General features: G+C 43.1%; 1 protein-coding gene across 1 annotated transcript in view; it reads right to left on the bottom strand.

Moving 5' to 3' along the window:
- slc45a3 (solute carrier family 45 member 3) overlaps window positions 1–15,202 on the bottom strand; it is a 30,135-nt gene extending 14,933 nt beyond the window's left edge. Inside the window, exon 1 of the mRNA XM_062389466.1 lies at window positions 15,017–15,202. The gene's annotated coding sequence lies outside the window, so the exon portion shown is untranslated. The remainder of the gene's footprint in view (window positions 1–15,016) is intronic.
- Window positions 15,203–16,865: the final 1,663 nt, after the last annotated feature.

The raw sequence follows: 16,865 nt of genomic DNA, 5'->3' as shown, positions 1-16,865 counted from the left end.
CTCACTCTCTTGCCTAATTAGCGCGTTCATCCGGGTGTCTCTTTTCCATCACTGCATTGGAGCTGGAGGGGATAATGACCTGTGTCTACTGGAGAGTCATTCGACCCCGGGGGTGAATGCCGATAGTATCCATTCCCATTTCAGGACAAATGGCAGATGTTAGTGGGGTTTTTTGACCAGTGAAAAAAGGGCTTAAGAAAAGATATCTGTTATCTCCTGTTCCTCATTCATCATATTTTCTGCCAACTAGTGACACTCTTCCTCCTGTTTACACCAGCACTCACATGATCAGTATATGGGAATGGTCATGTGATACTGGTTTTAGGTGTGTTAGCGTGGACAGGGATTAAAACGTACATGGAGCTAAAACACAGATGGTTTTAGTTTTAAAATTAAGACGTACTAGTATGCAAGTAGCCACAGTTCGGTGTGAGATGACGTGTCAGCTAGATGACAGTGTTTTCTCAGGAAACAAAAGAGGCCTGCTGCGTTATAACAAGCTGCTTCTGTCATCAACTCTGAAGTTCCGTGTCCTTGGATTGACACCACTTGCAGAAATAGCTGTCATTAGGGAGAGCAGACTCAGAATATCCATAGAAACCCTTCCCTGCCTTTCACATCATTATAAATTGAGGATGTGAACTGAATGTCATGAGTTCCTACAGCATTCGTGCATTCGCAGCTCAGTCATCCTTTGCCCTGATATTTGACTTGACAGGCTCTTTGAGAACCGGAGACACAAAGCAACAGGGAGCGACGCATTACAAAATAATGTGTTACTGAAAGATACCCATCAGGGGACCAGGCTTTGCCCCTATGGCCTGTCTGGCCACCGCAACCCCCTCCCCTTCTATCCTGTGTGTATATGTGCTCCCTCCCCTCCTCCTCTCTCTCCCCAGCATTTTTCCCTTATCCTTCCTCAACCCCTGAGGTCAGCCTTGTCTCTGACCTGCATTCTAAAAGGACTCTTTTGACATATCTGCCCACGACTGGTTATGCCTTTATGGTTCTGGGCTTCAGTGTGAATGCTTTCTATGGCAGCCCCAGCTGACTCACTGTCAGACTTTCTCACTGGAAACAGAGCGGGGGCCCCCGGTGGCAAGAATAGCGAAATCTGATTTGTCTACTCAAGAAACTGCGGCTTGTCTGGACGCCCGCCCGAATGGAACTCAGATTCCAGGGTTTTGTTAATTGTACGGTTGTTTAAATCTCGACCCGAGTGGTGGTGGCCTGTCTGAGTTTGGACAGGGCCGAAGGTAGAGGAGAGGAGGGTTGAAGGACTGTGGCAGGGATCGAAACAGCAAAATATAGAGCAGAATGTATCACTCTGGCCGTCCGCCTCAAAACCCCATTAAAGCGACATACATTTTTGGGGTTTTAAATATGGCACCCTTGAGCCAACGAAACAGAAAGGAGCTCTCAAGCCCTTGATTTAAGGACGGAGAAGAGAAACGCACTCTAGGCAACCCACACAGTCATTCCACCGCTTACTTAATGACACCTCTGACTCTTCAATGTATTCCAGTCATGCCCTTCATCTCCGTCCTGTAGCCACGGAGACACAAACGCACACACACGATGTTACACAAACAACTCTCCCTGTCACCTTACATGTTTAAACCTTACGCGTTTAAAGAGTGTGTGTGGGTTGGGAGGGGGGGGTCTGCTTTTGTCAGCTCTCCCACTGCTCCACCACCAAGTCCTATTCAGCCCCCCCAGAAAAGAAACCGCCCCATTGACTGAGCAGTATTCTTACAATACAAAACAGGCTTTGTATACATTGTGCTAGGGAGTAATGTGATATAGTGAGGTATCAAGTCCATTTCCAAGTTGTTTATTAAGACAGGGTTTGTATGAATGGTAGTATATAGGCATGTGTGTGTGTGTTGGGGGCCTGGGGTCTCCCGGCAGAGAGCAGGGTTTGGAAGAGAAGAGGGGAAGGAATTGCTCTGAGATGACATCACAGCCACTGGTACAGTGGAGGCTGTGGCTGCAGGAACCACAGCTGGAGGCTCTGGTTCTGTGTCTGGCTCTCGCTGAATGGCTGCAAAAAAAATGTGGCCTCCCTCCCTCTGAGCTCCCTCTCGCTAATCGACCGGACCATCTGCATTTACCATTGCCTCCCTGGTGTACATCCTGCAAACCTTTTTTTACAGTGGCTCTCCTCTGTTGTCTCAATGACACAAACAATGCTAGATGAAGCCACCCTTAGTGAACAGTGCCCTGCTTACAGCGCTGCTATGGTATCACTACCTCAGCATTTCTCAGCAGTGCCAACTTGGCAGCGTCCTGGATGTCCTGTGCAGAGCGGACATCCAGGACGCCTGAATGGTGTCACGCTCAGGGGGCCGCAGCCAGGTTCACTCTAGACTCAGTCCTCAACAAGTCAACATGTCCTTAGAGGGGGATTTGATGGTGATGATGATAAGGAGTATATAGTTTATGTAAACACTGGAGGCAGATCAACTGTTTGCATTGTGAAAAGCATTAACTGCTCTTAGGTAGTGATGGGTCCTGAATTATGAAAATCAGTGAGTTTACACAACTGTTGTCTTAAAAATTATATTTGCTCTTGGTTTACAGACGCCTGTTATAAAATAATGTGTTACTACTGCAACTGTGTGAAGGTGGTTGCCGTGCACCTAAACGCTGTTTGCCAACCAGATTAAACCATAAAAGAAGAACATAAAACCAAGATGAGATGCAACAGGAGACACATTTGGGCCAATCGGGAATAATTCAGACGGATTTAATGGCTGTCGTTTTGCCACAAATGCTTCAACTACAACTTCAAACATGCTGTTACTTCCCTCTCCCAACATGTCAAACACATATTGATGTTTCCCCTCTAACTTTCAGCATATTCTGCACTTATTTTAACAGAAGATGCAGATAAGACATCCTGTTATAGAGATGCTGTATTAACTGCACTTCATCAGTCCATCTTTTCTTTCTCTTGTTTCCACAGTTTTTATATCTACCAGGTGTTCAACATCACAACATGGCCTGTGGGCCCACCATCACACCTCTGACACCATTTTTCCACAGACATGGTTTCCCTCTGTTTCTGACAACTGGATAATAACATGGACCTTCAATAAAATGTTTTAAAGTTTAGCGTTTAGATTTGCGCTCTGCCACTCTGCTCACTTGAAAGGCAGCCCCGACCGTGCTGACCCTATCCCCCCCACCCCAGGCTGTAATCTTAAGCCCACATCCATCTCTGTGACCTCTGACCCGGCCTTTCACCACAAATCATGTGACCAGCCCAGCATTTCAAAGACAGTGGCAGCAGCACACTGATCAGAGACGATATTAAAACTGGTGACTGGTTAAGAATGGCTGTCTGTTCGAGGACTGTGCTGCCTTGTTAAAAAGGGTCAAGCATCCCCACCACTGTTTTAAAGAGAATCTCAATACTGGTCGTGATCTAACAGTGATTCACTCTTTTACCATTGCAAGTAGGAGTGTTGCTGTTCTTTCAGGGGTTAGTGGATGTTAGTTTTTTGACCAGTGGGAAAGGGGCTGAAGTGTTTATCTGAGTGACATAACAGAGGAAACGCACAAATTAAAGAACACAGACACATGTGCACTTATCAGTTAAAGGTCATAAACAAATGTGTGTGTATGTGTCAGGGTGAAGTGAGGGAAGCCTCAAGAGAGAACGAAGCCCGCTACAGGCACAAGCACAGGGAGGTGGCCGTTATCATACTGGCCCATGCAAATAGCTCAACAATGGCGTGCAACAGAGTTGAGCTGTGTAGCCTCTTGTGAGTCAAAGCGGCTGATAACGTGCCTCCCCAGACTGAGGCTTTCTTGTCTCTGTAAAAGACCTATTGTGTCGAGGTGAAAGCGCTAATAAGAGGGAATGCAGGCACTAATGAGTTTTCATTCAACCAAGATCAGGTGTTTTTACATCGAGATAATAGAGTCGTCAAACTTTTAATTTGGTTTCATCAGCGACTGGTTAATTGCAGTCAGTTGGTGTTTCTGATCAACAAATAACATGCAACACATTTAAATAATGATTAGTAATAAAAAAAATGAAACGTCTATATGGATATTTTAACTTGACAATGACATCTGTTGCAGTTTTTTCTAATCAAACTAATTTGTAACGTGTTAAGCTGTTGCTCAGTGACACTCAGACATTTGTGAAGTAAATGCTTTATCTTAACTTAACATTGTAGTAGTACAGCTACACTTCATAGAGCATATATGCAGATGCAGTACATTTGGAAAAAATAACATTCTTAAGTATGGTAAAGTTATAAAAGGGCACGTCAGAACTTCTTTGTCAAAACCATGGCTTAAATTAGATTTAGGGAAAAAAAATCCCAGCTGACCTTTCAATACCATTAGCCCACACTGTATTGATGTACGGCTTTATTTCATATGGTTCAATTAACAAAACAAATCCCAAATGTCAACAACACATGACTAAAAGCGTGTCTTTACAAAGAATTACATTAAATTCTATTTATCTTAACCATTAGCATCTCTGGCCTTTCACACCCAAAGGGAAAATGATAATGTGATAATAGCAGAATCAGACAATGAGTCAACTCACCGGCCAAACAAGTGAAGCTCAGTCCATCCACAGCCCTGCGTCGCTGGGAATTCAACATCGAATCTATTTTAAAGGCTGCTCGCTGTCTTTATCCAATCAACACGTTTCGCTCCCTCGCAGAGCATATCCTCACTCTCTCTTTTGACCACCTGCTTCAACTCTGCGCTCAAGAGTCTGACTCTTTTTTTATCCTGCCTCCTTCCGTGTCCCGTGTTCCCTCCTCTCTTATTTAGCCCACCTCCTTTGCATCCCTCCCATTATTCTCCCTCCCTCCCTCTCCTCTGTGCCTCAGCCTTGAAGGTGGGAATTGGGGAAAATCCCAAAGCACTTGAGGAATCCTGTCACTTTCTGTCTGCCTGTGTCTGCCTAAAAACGGGGACTAATCTCTACTTCCCCCCAATAAGATTTAGTTTGAAATTCAATATTCAGACCAAAGCTAAAGCCTTGACTTGAGATACAAAGGTATCAGAGACACACACTTACCTGTGTTGTATTGTAGGAGTTCAACAGGCAATGAAGAAACAAAGAATGAATTGATATAATCCAACAACCCCACATGAAGGTCCAGTCCCCTCACCCATTCTGTCTCACCATCTATAACCACACCCTAAAAGTTATGTATTATACCCCCTGACCTAGGACCGTATTCAGTTACCCATCAGGGCAGAGGCAGCTCTCCCACCTTCTCCCATTACCTCTCTTCTTCTGAACCAGTCTTAAGCTCACACTCCTGTCCGTGGACTCCTTTAACCCTATTTCCTGACTCACTGGCTCAAACACCAATAAGCCTATTTGGGTAGACACATAAATGCACACACACGCACAGACCTACATCCTCAATTGCCAACACACTGTAAAACCACACACACACACACAGTATCACTCAACCCCCGGCCGGCTGCCATGTCTGTACCCCGCGCTTGCAGGCCAAGAAACAACCCTCTATAGAAAAGCTTTTAATTTGATAACAGTGAGCAGAGGATAGAAAGTGGAGTGCAGGGAGATCCAAACTGGGGAGGGTGATTACTGCTAGCTGGGTGGGAGCGGCGGGGGTGTTGAGTAATGTCATTAGACTACGGCGGGCTTTAAGGAATCTCCGTTTCTGGAGCCTGGAGGCAGATCAATATGAAGACAGAGTGCAGCACTTCTCCTCCACAACAGGAGCGGCTGGCCTGGAATTAAGAGAATTCTGAAAATCCCATATTTGGAGAAAACTCAGACGACCGAATCCAGACTTCGTAAAATCTTTTGTTTGGATACATTTAGAACCAATAAAAAAAACACAACAGAACAAACAATGTCATGCCTTTGAAAAATATGCATGTCTCAAACACACACCCTCGACACAGCTTAATTATTAACTTGGAATAGAAACCTCTCAGAAGCATTTCTGTGTGTGCAGGAGAACTGTCTAGAAACAAGAAAAAGATATATAAGCTGTAAATAGGGTCCAGCCTAAAAAAAAACACATGACCTGATAGAGCAATACAACACTGCATATCTTCAACCCCTCACCATGCTGCAAAGTTGTTTCTGTTGTTGACATGTGTGTATGTGTGTGTGTGTGTGTGTGTGTGTTTGTGTGTTTGCTTGCTTGACTATAGCTTTTGCTAAAGATGTATGAGCACTCTGCGTAGGCCAAGATGGCTTTTAATTCCACGGTAGCCTGTTCCGCAAACCCGGCATCTCCAGCGCTGGCCAAACCCAACGAGCCCATAATAAGCTCCATTGCACTGCTTTGATAAAGTGGGAAGCCAAAACAGTAAGTCAGAAATAGAGCTGCTGGGCCACTACTGTTGGTGTAGCAGCAGGGACCCAATAAAGCCTAAATGTCACCCACATTATACATAGCACGAAGGATGGGACGGGAAGGTTCAATTACTCATTGTGTGCTTTCCACAGCAAATTAACCTTTAAGTAAATACGTGATGCCGATGCTTAAACACAGAGCTTCTATACATACCTAATCACTTTTAACATGTAGCGCCTTCAGGATTAACCAGGACCATCCAAGAGCGTCAGACGGTTAACATTCTCAAAGTGTTATCTACATGAGGACATCACATAGCTGCACCAAGACTCGTCTAAAACAGTCTCCCAAGGCTTAGGAATCCCATCAGTGTTTTAGTTACCCATGGCCATCTGTTGCACACTGCATACATGCAAATTTCACAGCTGCACCACTATCATAAATAATGAAAATTCAATTAAGAATCTCTGGATGACACATGATGTTACATCCTTCTTCAGGAAAAAAAAAACATCACTTTGTACATGTCTGGTTTACACATGTTTGTTTCCTGGGTATTGACTTTGCACAGGTCATTGAAGCTTGAATTTTAACTTCATTATACATGATAAAAACAAACATTGCAAATGGAGACATAATCAGGAACAGAAACAAAAAAAATCTGTTTTCAAGTTCCCTAAAAACCGGTCGGATCTCTTTTTGAAAAGTAGCCTCACGACAGGACACGAGTCGTCACAGGGTTACAGCAGAACCAGCACAGCTACAATTACCTCCTTGCGGTTGTATGACTCTGCCGACCAGTCAAGTTGCCATTTAGATCAATTTCTGTCTAGACTCATGAGAAAATATATTTTGGACTTTGACAAATGAGTCATGGAAAATATACAAAACTTTAAAGTGAGTTTCACATCACATTATTGAGGTTTCCGAATAAACTCAAAACCGGTTTAAGGCTGTTTCACGTGTATCAAATATCGTCAGCCATGTGTTTCCTCGGTTGTGGCCACATAATGATTGATTTATTGATTCTGGGAACAATTAAGGACATGGAAAGGTAAGTTGTAATGCAAAGACGAAGAAGACGGCTGAGAGACATTAGAAGAGAGAAATCCAGACTGGGGAGGTCGTGCCAGCTGATTTTCAAGAACCTAGAAACACCAAGGTCATGAACCCCCCCTGAGCTGCATAAACACAGTTAATACAGCCGTCCATAAGGGACTGACAGACAGGAGGACAGATAAACATCAACAGGTCCATCTCTCTATTCCAGCTGTTGTCAGGGCAGGAGTGGCCCCGAGGCCCAATGATTAACGCCTCAGTCAAATGCTACACAAAACAGATGGTAAAGATGTAGAAGAGAAGGGCATAGTCCTCTCTCTCCCTTTATTACTAGAATACACAAGAAGGCATGAACCCCCCCCACACACACATATGTATACACTAGCCTCCACATTGTGTGCAAACGCAACATTTAAATCATTTTTTGTAAATAACATCCTGACCACAGTCATGAAATGCTCTGCTGTGGAATTGTAATCCTATACACTGCAGCCTTTCCTTGAAAACATAAAACCAGCAGTATAAAAACACAATTACACGATAGGAAGTGTTTTACAACTTTACTGTCTTTGTGTCTGCAGACTAAAATGCGGAAGACTACTCTCGGCCTTCTGGGAAAACAAGAAATGTCAATCGTTAGGTCTGCAAAACAAAAAGCCAGACAACAAAGAAACGTGTAATCAAAACAAATCTTTTCCTGCTCTCATTTTAATCATGTCCTCTTAGCTCTGGATGAGACGCTTCATAGTCAAACTACTCAAGTCACCAAACAGAACACTGATGAGCGTTAACGATGAAGCAGCAGCCCAGTTACTTGCCGTGTGTGTTTGCATTTTTTTCCGCAGGCACCTCTTTACACACTATTCGGGCTAAGGACTGTCATGGGACCGATCCATCACGGCTGATCCTCTAAGCCTGCAGTACGGAGCATTTCTGACAAAACATAGGGTCTGGCAGAAACACGCATCAAAGCACTCACACACACATATTGACTCGAAATCATAAGCTTGATCCTTTCACAAGGCATCGAGCATCTCACATATCAAAGGTCTCCCTCCAACACTCAATAGCATCCCTTTCAGCCCGCTACATGAAAGAGAACACTGTGGTGTCTTATAATGTGCTGTTTTCCCCATTCACAGAGCCCGACTTCAAAGAGGGCTAAATCAAGTTTGAGACATTTCACTGTCCCATTGGTTTGGTGCTTCCTTGTATTTTTAGCCCCAGATGATCAGGAGAAGACAGGGTCATTCATTACATTACACACAACACCTTCCCTGATTTACTCGTTCTAGTTCTAGATCTGCAACCTAACACACACTTGGCTCTCTCTGACTTGTACTTGGAGTCAAGGAGAGTGTGGATATGTATTGCGAACATCTGGCCAAGTCCTTATCACCATGGGAAAACGTCTGCACACAAGCCTGGGTTATCCCTGCAGGGTCAGAGCTTGTCTGGACTTCAGCTGTGGTTTAGCAGCTTCCTCATGAGAAACTGTCAAAGTTGTGCCTCTCATTAATGGGTAATTGCGGTGAAAGCGATAGGCTCCACTGCCGTTTGTCCTCCTACTTTTCGCGAGGCCGAGACCTCAGGCTGTTTTGACTTCAATGCCACGCACTTCCCCTCCACACATGAACCATGTGGGCAGAACTAAGTAAAGTGAGTAAATTGAATTACGCTAGCAGAGGGGTGAAAGAATGAAACAACATACTTAAGACTTAGACTGGTGGGTCTTCTGAGGACTGCATTATTATAACCTATTAATAACTTCTTGGCAAAGGCACTCAGGTGTTTCCCCATTATTTACCGAGCTTGTTGCGGCTCGCCAGAAACTAATTGGTCCCGTCACAGTCTGATAATGATCTGTAAAATGTTAACACTTCTCAAAGTAACACAAAAGATCAGTGTTGTGCACCATTGCGTTCTTGTAGAGCAAAATATCCATTAAGTTTTAACCCTCCTTTGGTTTGGCAGACTTCAGTACACTGGGTCGGGTTGATTAAGAATCTGCACTTGCATGCTAGTGTGTGGTGTCTACATTACCCACAATGCCCGACATGTCAGTATCAGCCCCTGTTTGCCAATGTGTGACTTTATAATCCAATCTCTCTTTTCATTTACTTCTAATGACAGGAAAGAGAAATAGTAGACAGCTACTGTGGCCAAGCATTTTAGCTGAGAGCCACTTATAATTCATGTTCCCATAATTTACTAAATAATTCATTTTTTTCTTTCTTAGAAACTGCTGCAGCTTCATATTTCACCCACTGTGTTACATTCAAGTTTAAATGAGGAGAATACAGAGCAGCAAATTAGGATTAAAGAGAAAAGCAGTTGGCCACAGAGAACTGAGCCGGTGCCAAGGCACCCACACGTTTTGGCATGGCCGAGATTTCCTTCCAGGCTGAGGCGACGAAGATAGGGAACATTCATGCCTTTAATCAGACAAGATATTAAAAGAACACATAACCTAGATGCCTCAATTTGACGATGCCTTCGCCCTCTCGCACCAATTAAAGTTAGCCATGATCCCAGCAGTGGTCCCGGGAGGACTCTGGTGCTGACAGAAGCTCAGCCATGCATATCATCCTCTCAGACGACGAATGTGAGTCTTTCATAAGGGCAGCAGAAGGAGAGAGGTGTTAATGTAGTGTTTGATATTTGAAAACCGATTAATATTTAACAAAAGCTGAACTAACTCAAGGTGAGATAAAAAAATGAGTGTAGTCTTAGAAAGATTAGTCCAACATCGAAAGCCTTGCCATGACATAAAGGAGACGGGCTGCTAAAACTCCCAGCAACAACTGTGAGAATGCAGCCGCAACGTCAAAAACAATGAACTAGTTGAATAATAACGATGTCAGAGAGGTGACATTCCTTGGTGGTAGGGTAGCTGTCATCTTTTCTTCTTGCTCTGGCCCATTAGGGAAGCCTGTAAGCGGTCTTTTTCTTTGGCCCAGCTGGCTACAGAGCACTATTACAGGGAAGCTGTTTGGACTTTGACCCCGCTGCCTGCAGAGAGCTGGGAAAAACGTTTGTGCTCCTCTGCTCCCCGTCAATGAGAGATCAAGGAACCCGACAGGTTGCTTGATATTCAGCCTTCTTTCCCCCCCCGCTGCTATTGAGTTACGGTGGTCTAATACTGAGCATTCTAGCATTTGCAAGGTTTCATAGTAGAAGGTGTTGTATCGGTTGTTGTCTTCCGGTGAAAAACATGCTGGGCGACAGAAAAAACAACCCCTTTTTTCCCCCATTAACTTTCTTTTGCCATGACCACTTTTCTCCCATGCCCCTGTTACAACCAGTGAGCTCACTGTTTTTACAATTATTACCGCTTGAGGGACAAATTCACCTCTGCAGTAAATGTCCAAGGCCAAAGTGGTTTGAATGCTCGCCTGAAACTAACAGCAGAACACAGTGCACCGATCTGAAGAATAAAAGCTCTTACTAAATCTGAGACAATGGAAATAGAAGCAGCCAGCATGAATTCTGTCAATATAAATCAAATAGCTCATATTACATGAAATCCAAGGCAACTGGTCCAACTTAAGCATAGACAAGGTTTTATACATATATATATATATATTTTATAGAGCATAAAATTGAGGCACAACTAGCATAAATCTCAGTGACACATAGATAAAAAACACAGTTCAGGCCATGAATCATCCACAACTTGACTCCAATGATGTTAAAGTTCAAACCTGAGAGTATGGAGGAGGATTATCATGAGAGCCATACAACAGAACTTTTCCCACTGAAGTAAAGTGTCTGCTGCACTTCTCTGATGTGATAGACAGCCATTGTACAGATCGCATACCTGCGATTGCTCATGGCTACACATGACACTAGAGCCACAACAGCACACACAAAGCTTTGAAGAGGACACAGAGCTTACGAGAGAAACCCCCTCAGAAACCCTTCCAGTCAAACACGATGGGCCCTCCCCATTCAGAAGAGGTACGAAGAAAAAAAGGAAAACACACCCACCACATAATCCAACACCTGTCTGTAAAAACATATGCAAGAGCCAAGAGTAATTCACCGGGAATCCAGGTACACACAGAAAACACAAGGAGAACTCCGAGCCGCAGATAAACCGCCTACCACTGATTAAAACTGCAAAGCCTTCAGCCTGCCTAAGTAGCTTGGTGTCCTCGACGTCGGGTGATTATCCTGCACTTGGCTTGGGGGTGTATTAGACTGTCGGAGAGCAGTTAGAGAACAGCCAGCTGGTCTAGCCACAGCATCCAGGGTGAGGAAGCAGTTCTATCGCTGTGGAGCAGATGAGCTCTGCAGAGAGCGGCGCAAACCCCTCCTGGGGCGACACACTTAGAACGTGGAGAGTGGTAGAAATGTGCCTGCACTGAGAGGTTCTAGTTTGATCACACAGAGAGAAAATGTAGTTTAACATGTTCATGGTCAACCACAATATGGCCGATGCTGATAATTACAGAGCAAGGGGGAAGATGCACAATGTGGTGTTGCTTTTCTTTTTGCATCTGATGATAATATACAACATAAAAATGTAATAAACAGTAATATACTATTCACTTGACAGAGAAAGAATATTTTAAACGAAAGCAATTACATGGTCCCTGTCGACCACAATCTTTTTTAAGATAGAATCTAAGGCTACATTAACATTTTAAAACTAAAGTCCACACCAGCGTTTCAGCTCCATACTGGTGCTATTCCCAGTCTCTGGCAATGCACCTGAGGATGAATATGAAGAGGACACTGGTCATGTCAACTCTGCAGCTGGTTGCCTGGTTACAGAAAATTCTATAAAGCAGAAACAACAATGGTGAAAAGTAAAACGAGGGATTCTTTTCTTGGACGGATGACGAGGTGGCACTACAAGCGTAAATATGCCTCTTTCTATTGGCAGCTATGTCACGACTGATAAGAGCCAATCAGGAAGCAGATGCAAGCGATCTTGTCATACTTTCCAGTTGTCTCCACAGTTACCCGTCCATACCACAACACAGCACCGGAGTTTTCAAACTAAAACTAGGCCGGCAGTGTTTTCCAAACTACAGAGCTGTGTGGATTAGCAGCTGTGAACGTGACAACAGTGATGCCTTTTAAAACTCAAAAAAGTGGATGTAGCCTAGTTCTGTGGGAAACACTGGGGCCAATTCATCACAATTAAACATAGCAGAGGATGAATGTTTGGACAACTGTTGAAGAGGAAGAGGAGAAGAGAGGAGCTGCTAAACAGGAGAGTCTATTTTCCCGGGCTGAATGAATAACACACTTGAGTGGTCCATGGAGAGGGAAAGAGTTCTTTGTGTGACGGCAGAGTCACGGCCATGGTGACAATACAAGTCCCTCTGTCATGGGTTAGAGCTGTTTAACCTTTTGATCCTCTTTCCTCTTAATGTGGTTTTGAGCCTTTAAGGTTCTAATATACCCCCCCCCCCCCCTCCAAATAAAAAACAGGATGGAAATTTTTAGCTCACAACTGAACTGCAGCTTCCTAGAGAAGTTCCCTCCAGTGGAAAATGCAGTTTACATTCCTGACATTGTATTTGGTGGTTAAAGAAGTTAAAATTAGAAAGAGGCTTTAATGTGTGAGCAAAGGGATAAAAGGGCAAAATTCAATTGGTCCACAACGGTGGGAAAACAAAGTAAAAATAGCAATAAGGTGTTTTCATGATTCATTACCTATTTTTGAATGTGTGTCAATGGACAATTACTGTTTAATTTTACAGAAAACATTCATATAGAAGTTGAATTTATTTTCATAATTCAACCTCTATTTGCTTTTATTGGGTTTTCTTTTTATTTAAAGGTTATTATAATAAAGATTATGGTTTAAGAATATATGTCAGCCGTTATATCCATATCATGTTTTTCTCCAGAATTCCGGTACAGCATCTCAACACGAAAAAAAAATTCCCACGGCCGAGTGTTGTTTGGCCTTTTTCCGGTGGTTATTACAACATGCGGAGACTGAGCGAGTGAGTAATCAGTTCTAAAGAAGTTCAAAGTTGCTGACAAGAATAATACTTTTGACATATTGACTCATTATCAACAACAAGTGCTTTGGTGCTCTTGAGCAACACAAGTTTCCATAGGAGTTGCACTTGCGAGCTCTGGAGTCTTGTCAACTTATCAAGTGTAGAAATGTTCTCAGTAGGCTTGAATGCAGAAGTTCACTGGGCGTGAAGGAAAACTAACATTATGCTGAGGTTGTGTTCACAGCTGCATCAACACATCTGAGTTCTGCTGAGTCCTCACACCGACAACGTGCTACATACATGACCATAGTGTGAACACAGTGGAGAATCCACCCAGTGCAGTCCTCTTGTGCACATTACAACATGTCTCCAGTGATTATTACAACATGTGGAGACTCAGAGTAAGACAAGGATAATACTGGGATATTGACATTTGCAACACAACTAGGGCTTTAGTGCTCTTGAGCAACACCACTGATGTAAGTGATGGGAGTGTTGTTCGGTAATCAAGTGAAGAGCTGTGTTCACATCTGAGCTCGGCTGACTCCTCACACCTTTACTACATGCTACATACATGAGCATAGCGTCAACGCAGTAGAGAATCCATGTTGTAGTGTTACTGCCATAATGTTTACACACACATTACATATTACATGTATATTACACACTCAGTGTGTGAGTTAACGGTTGCAGACAAGAACGTTGCATGAGAAGTGACATTTGTTCCCAGCTGCATCAACACATCTGCTCCTCAAACCGACAACATGCAACATACATGACCTTAGCATGAACACACTAGAGAATCCCTGTTTTGCATGTTTTCCATTTTACATAACATAAAAGAAGTGGGGACTCAGTACTTGTATTTGCAGAGAAGTAAGCAGTTGTTGAGAGGGAACACAGCTTGGAAACTTGTTCCCGGCTGCATCAACACATCTGGATCTGCTGACTCCTCAGACCTGTACAACACGCTACATACATGACCTTAGCATGTAAACTGAAGAGACTGAGTCAGTGTGTGTCCTGTAGCATCCACAACACTTTGAGAGAAACTTTCCAAACAAGCCTACTCCTCCTCCTCCCTCCATGGATCCATGTGTCAAACCGGCGGCTCTCTATCTGGCGCAGAGCCAAGTGTTGACCGAGGCTTCCCCGTGGACACTGAGGGTAAGAGCGGTTAAAGTTGGATCCACCTCGGCCCCTTCGGCCCCACGTTAGTGAACCGGGGGGGGGGGGGGGGGGGGGGGAAGCCCGGTGCTATGGAGCTGCGGTGAAACGACGCAGAGTGGAAAAAACTTCCAGAGGACACCTCCACCTCCTCCACCACCGCGCCGCTGCTGCTTCTCCCCCCGCTGCTGCCGCCGGACCCCGGGCCAACACGCACCTCTCAGCCCGCGGGCTCAACCCAACCCCCTCCCATCTCTTTAAATCACAGCCTCTCTATGAATCAACACCCGACAGCGACCCCGCGGTGACGTTTCCAACCCGACTCGAGCCGCTTCCACTCGGCGAAGAAGTTTTTCCCCCCCGCTGCACCGCGACCGTTAAGTTCCCGAGCAGCACGTTGGATGAGTCCGGTAAACATGGCGGAACGCGAGCGCTACGTCTGTGTAATAAACAGCAGATTCCAGCGGAGGACGCGTAGGGAAGTTGTTTTGTTTTTTTCTTTACCTGAAAACCTCAGCAGCTCCGGAGGATCCCGCTTCAGCTTCAGCAGCAGCACGACGCTCAACTGGTGGAGAACCAACAACCAGCTGTGATCCACAAGCCAGCGGTGATGACGGCTGCTGCTTCCTGTCTGCGCCTTCGAAATAAAGTCAGAAAAATAAAACCCCCGTCACGTTTATTTCAGAGTAACAAGTTGATATTTCAACATAAAGCGACAGAAATGGATTAAAAATCCAGTTCACACTAATGTTAATGATTAAATAGTTATTTTTTAATTGCTTTTATTGCCGTTGAGCGCTATCAGTGACATACAGGCTTTTACTTTGTTAAGCAGAAACGTGGCGAGTTCCGGTAGCAGTATGTGCGAGTGGAGGGGAGAACATAAAAAAATAAAAATAAATAAACAAATAAATAACTTTCATGTTAGCAAATATGTTTTTCTTTTGTGGGTTCTATTTGTGTATTATTAATTTATTAATTATACATTTTATTTTTACTGCATTTTTCTATTTTTGTGCTACTTTTATATTTTCTATTATTTATTTCACATTAAACTAAACTAGGACGCAAACTTTAATGCTGTTTAATGTTCTTTTCAAATTATTTCATCAAGGTTGAGGTACAAACGAGTGATATGTGCGACAACATTGAGGAAAAGACTGTGAACAAATAAATTACATTTTAATGTTATTTTTGCAGTTTTTACATTTACAGCTTTTTTCCAGTGGTCATTTTACTATTTCTACGCTTCCTTTTTAAACTTGTGAATGTACATCTTCAATATTATTAAAAAATGCATTTATGTTCTTAGTTGTCTCACCACACATTCACCACACAAAATTAACTTTTTTACGCTTTATTTTGTAGTTTGTTCATTAAAGTACCACAACTGCATGAAGCAGAAACAGACCGACATCTTCTGACTGTGTCTTCAAACTTCAAAATAATGTTTATTTCATAACTTTGTATAAGTAATGTTATAATGCTATAATAACTGTGTTAAAGCTGTTCCACTTGTATAAATCAGCCTCTTATAGTTGGTTAATTAATGAACGTGTAGAGAAAGACAATCAGAATCTAAACATGAAATTGTGTGGACAATTTGACATTGTACAAACACAGGACACTTTATGTCTTTTTACCTTTATCATAGATTTGTACCGTTAGATGTTTTTACTCTAGAGATCATATTCTGTTGCATCATGACTCTCCACACTGCCTCTTTCAGTATGTTCAACAAACCAAGTCAAATCATGTAATTGAATTGTTGTTTTGGTATTTTGTTTTGATTTAATGTCTGACAGACTTCAGAGAAACAGGAAATACAAGGCAGGGGGGAGAAGGGTGTGACGTGCAACACACCCGGCCATGAATCAAACGTCGGATATTGTGGTTATGTGGAATGTACAGTACCTTAACCTTTTAGTCACCACACGCCCAAAACCAGGTCATATTTAATCAAATTAGGTTATTATGGTTGTTTGTTATGATAATTTTATTTTTACTTGGATATGCAAGACTTTTGGCCGGTCAATGCTGGCAGCTTATTCACATCTGTAATTCCCAGTCAAGAGGAAATCAATTATCACTGAATAATTCTGATCTCTCAGGGGAGAGTAGCCCAATAAAACGTTTCCCTCTCTTTTCAAGGAGAGACATACTTTTCTCTTACATATGTTTATCTTATCTGTATATCGTGAAAAACAGAGATAAATGATACTCTAGAAGATTTAAATATGTAATACTTTACATACTGTAATGCATCTTTCTTCAACTAACACTATTCCTCAGTTAGCCCCTTATCATTCCTGTTAAATAAAGATATTTAATCACATGAAATGACTTGAAATCA

Source organism: Platichthys flesus, chromosome 6, assembly GCF_949316205.1.
Source record: "Platichthys flesus chromosome 6, fPlaFle2.1, whole genome shotgun sequence".
NCBI lineage: Eukaryota > Metazoa > Chordata > Actinopteri > Pleuronectiformes > Pleuronectidae > Platichthys > Platichthys flesus.
This window is presented reverse-complemented; position numbering and strand designations above follow the sequence as displayed.